Source organism: Chenopodium album, chromosome 4, assembly GCF_948465745.1.
Source record: "Chenopodium album chromosome 4, dcCheAlbu1.1, whole genome shotgun sequence".
Classification (NCBI taxonomy): domain Eukaryota; kingdom Viridiplantae; phylum Streptophyta; class Magnoliopsida; order Caryophyllales; family Amaranthaceae; genus Chenopodium; species Chenopodium album.
The window spans coordinates 12,439,245-12,444,112 of NC_137837.1; the positions used below are offsets into that span (position 1 = coordinate 12,439,245).

At 36.4% G+C, this 4,868-nt stretch overlaps 1 pseudogene; it reads right to left on the bottom strand.

The window, feature by feature from the left end:
- Window positions 1-1,752: 1,752 nt before the first annotated feature.
- On the bottom strand, window positions 1,753-2,875 carry LOC145627670 (protein FAR-RED IMPAIRED RESPONSE 1 pseudogene; annotated as a pseudogene).
- Between the last annotated feature and the right edge of the window lie 1,993 nt (window positions 2,876-4,868).

Below are 4,868 nucleotides of genomic sequence, written 5' to 3' on the forward strand. Positions count from 1 at the left end.
TGTTAAACGCTTAATCACCTTAAATAAATCCTTAAATTGTGAACTTACTACATCAGCACCTACAACAACAGGAGAGCAATTAAAAAAATTCCTTAAATTATGATTAATGAAACAGCAGGAGTGCACATAAATTGTTTACTAGAGCAAAAAAATAGTTTGCTACACCAAATAACACGCAAACATATCATGCTTATACAATAAAGAGGATAAATGGCAATAGATTGTTTTCTACAGCCAACAAAAGTACACATGTGAAGCAAACAACTAACACAAGCAAACAAATAACACGCAAACAAGTTCACACCTCAGCAATCGATACAGAAAGTTACACAAGAAAACATAACAGTTCACAACTCAGCAATCGAAACAGAACAATCAACCATAACATAGGTTCAACAAGTCTTTAAATCATTTGGAATACTTCAAACTATTATAAATTAACAACCTCATCCATTGCATTGCTTTTCTTTTAGAAGCTCTAATTTCCACCACCGATTTTTGCCTTAGAAGGACGCGTGATTTGCCCAGTTATTGTTGTAGTCTTGCGCTTTTTGTTCTATTCAAACAAGTCGACACAAACTGCGTTACTTACAAAGTTCAGTACTATCTTTTATGAAAAACACAACAATTCAATATAATAGTAATACCAATTTCATTGGAACCATATCGGAAACTGGAACCAGATCTGGAACCAGATCTTGTAGCAACTTAACCTTTCGGACCTACATGTTTTACGACATTTTCTGGTTAAAATCCATAATGTACATATACATATACATACATGAACAATAAAATGGTGGATATGCTTACCTTATGTGATTCACGCATGGCCTTTGACATATTATTGAGTTCTTCTTTTTCATTGGTGACCTTTCCCTTACCCTTTTTGGTATCCCCTCTCACTTTGATCTTGCTGACCTTTCCTTTAATGTTCATGGAACTATCACTTTTATTTTTACTAGGGACATGTCCTCTTTCCTTTTGTGCAGTTCCTTTAGATTTATTTCCCTTGCAATAAGTGCCTTTGATTACTATCTTCTTCTTAGCCTTCCCCGCAGTGCATTTGTTTGCTTTACTCTTACCCTTCCTCTTGCTAATACTCTTCTTTGGGTCTCCGGGTTTCTTATATCCCATCTCAGCAAGTGTCTTCTGCCGTGATCCCTTTGGCCTACCACGGCGTTTCTTATTCACCACCGGGTCCTTAACGATAATATCACAAGATGGGGGACATGTTTGATTAAGGGGTTTGTGCCCAGTTGACATTCTTGTCATGGTAGGTGATGATATCAACCCTGAATCTGATGCTTCCTCACGAAACAAAATAGATATGCTTTCTTGTTCAACACCATTCTTGTACTTTTCAACGTCTGACCGTATTTTCCTCAATCCATTACTTACCAACTCCACCGCATCATCATTCAACATAGCTACTTCGTCACACAACCCTTCAAACTCTCCCATCAGCTTATTGTACCTTAGTACACCCACACTCTTGTTTGGGTCATGGTATGATACCCGAACTCGAGTGTGTTTCCTGAGGATATCTTTCCTCCACCGATTCACAATATATATCTCCGGTATTTGGACCACACGATTCTGATCAAGTATGCGCATCATGTGCTTGCACATAATACCATTAGTTACAAATTTCCGACAGCTACAGGAAACATCTTTCGTCTCCCGGTTATAAATTGCAGAATAGTACCTTCGGCGGTTGGTTATGATTTCCTCACTCCTTCCTTCTGGTAAAACCTAAACACGGTCTTCTACAACATACTGAATTGTATTCTCATCCAACATGTTTTCCTCCTTACAATAGAAATACATCATCCGAGTGCACTCTTTTTGTACCTCCTGAAACTTGGTGTCAGTGTACAAGAGTTGAAAAAACTTCTCAACAGTGAAGTCGGTAACTAGCCGCCTTAAGTATTTTTCACAATTGGCATCAGCAACAGTCTCATCACGCACACGCTTTGCCATGGCCTTAGCATACTTTTGGGGGAACTCAAAAAGTTTGGTCTTCCTATTCACAAATCCATCGAAGAAACTGTTTATACTCTCCACCCGCCGTGTAGTCTTCATGTCAGCCCAAAAGTAGTCTCTCATGTACGCAGGTACCCACATCTGCCGTTCCTGATACAGACCACTTAACCATTCATTACATTCTAGCTTATAATTGACAATAAACGCATTCCAACCACTTTCAAACTCATCAACAGTCAAACTCTCATAGACCACAGCCTTCAGCACTCCCTTGAAATCTTGGTACCTGCATTAGAAATTGTCACAGTTAAAAATTAATCTACGATTTGCGTTTATGATGCTTTATTTAAGTAACTCACCTATCACACTTGCCAAGTTTTTCTGGAATCTTCCTCATAATGTGCCATATGCACCACCGATGTCGCGTCAAGGGCATGACCTCTTCTAATGGCTTTCTCATGGCCGCAGCTTGATCTGTAAGAATGGCAGCAGGAGCTCTATTATTCATACATGACAGCCACTCCTTGAATATCCAAGTAAATGTATCACAGTCCTCATGAGAGACCAATGCACATCCCAACAAAATAGATTGACCATGATGGTTTACGCCAACAAAATTAACAAATGGTAGCTCGTACTCATTTGTCAAATAGGTAGCATTGAAGCATACAACATCACCAAATTCTTCGTACGCAGCTCTACTACGCGCATCTACCCAAAGAACATCTTTCAACCTACCATCTCCATCTAACCGCTGGGTATGATAGAAATTCTGGTCACTTTCTTTGATTGACTTAAAATAAGCCATCATAGCTGCTGAGTCCCCGACAACCATCTTCTCCCTTCTTGCCTTATACACCTCGTGCTGCAAGTCTTTCACTGTCCAATCCATGTTGGCTTGGTGTAGACACCAATTTGTGTCTCCCCAAAACCAAACCCAGTGATGAGTACCTTTCACGTCGAATCATAATCGAATGAAACGAAAGTGTGGAAAGGTCTAGTGTTGCGGAAAGTTTTATTTCTTTTTCTCTTCTCTCTGTTTTTGAAAATTTTATTTTAAGAAAACAGCCAATCCAGTTTGGTTGGTCCATGATATGGGTCCAATAGTGGTATAGTTGGATGGGGCTTACAAAGACCTTTCCAACGATATATTATAAGCCCAATTCCGATGAATATTGAGGAAGTTATGGCCAATTTACTAAACTGGGCCCGGTTAGAGTTTTAAGTACGGCCCAATGATCTAGGGGAGGGCCTAATATGATTTATCATTCCTAATGCAATTAGGAATGGTTTTAGTCTTCTAGAACATTCTAGAAGGTTCTTATCATTCTTAATTCAATTAGGACTCTTCAGAGTTTTAATTAGATCAAATAGCATTTTCGACTGAAATTTATATTATTTTATCTTCCAGTACGGTAAGTTTATCAGATTTTCGAAAACGCGTTGAAAGCCGATTTGGCGTCCAACCCCAGGCCTTGGCGCCAGACGCCAGCATTGGCGCCTGGCGCTAGCCACTAGTCCTGGCGCCAAGGTTGGTTTTCGATCTTCAGACTCTGTTTTGTTAAATTATCTTTTTTGGATGATTTTCTCTATAAATATCGTATCAAAAACTCCGTTTTCATCATCAATTACCATTCATCAATCCTTTTCATTCACCAATTCTCCTTATTCTTAAGTCTTCATCAACTATCTTCATCATTCACCAATTATCATTCATCTAGTTCTTCGCAATTCATTCATTCATCATCTTTCTTTCATCAATTCTCAATAATATTAATTCTTTAGTATTCTTTTCTAAACTTTGCTTTTTAATACAAAATTCCGCATTCGCAAGATCTAGATACACCTAGCCATATTCGAAGTTGCCTTCGTCCTAGACGTGAAAGGTTTAATTTCTGAGGGTTTGGTCCCAAATCTCTATTTCAATTATTTAATTTAATTGTTTTGTTTATTATTTTTCTTGAAGTTACTAACGCGTGTATTGTGTTATTAGAAAGAGGTACGAGACATCCAAGTAAGTACTTTAATGGTTTTATTGATATTACGATGTAGATATCATGCTTAGATTGTTATTTTGATTCCTAGTATCATGTCTAGGGTATTTTTAATATTAAGTATGATTGCTATGATGCTTCCTATATTCTTGCTAATACTTATGATTGTTAGTATCATGTTAGGACTAAAGCCTTGGTTTTTATTGTTTAGTGACATGCTAGGGTTTGTTATTAATCTTGTTAGTATCATGCCTAGGATCTTGCTATTTTTATTATGCTTTAATATTAACATGAATATGATTATGATTATAATTGTTATAATGATTATGAATACTATTATTTTGATGATTATTTTATTTATGATAATTATTTCAATTATTATTAATATGATGATTATTTTCTTTTATGATTATTATCATGATTATTTCAATTATAATTTATTTTTATGATGATGATTATAATTATTATTCATGATTATTATTTATTATGTTGCTTGATGCTTATTCTTTATTGCTTGATCACCTTTATTGAATGTTTAAAGGGAATTTGTACTTGTAATCACGCTTAATAAGATAATTAATAATCTTGTTAGGGTTAATTGTGATTATAATTCAAGTCATCGCCAATAATAGTTTATTTGTGCATTAATATTCAACCAACAAAGATTAAACAGGTTTAGGGTTAATCCTATTGATTGTATGTTAATCAGAAAGCGCACATGAATACGAGCAGAATAAAGTAGAGGCCTATTATTAGGGCAGGTTCAATCTCTTTTAGGTTGGATTTGTACCTTCATCCCCGAACCCTTATTTGGTTCATGACCTTATGGAGTTGACGATCTCTTGGATCGTTAAGGGGTGTAACCTTCACCTCGTGAACGGTTTACAAGTT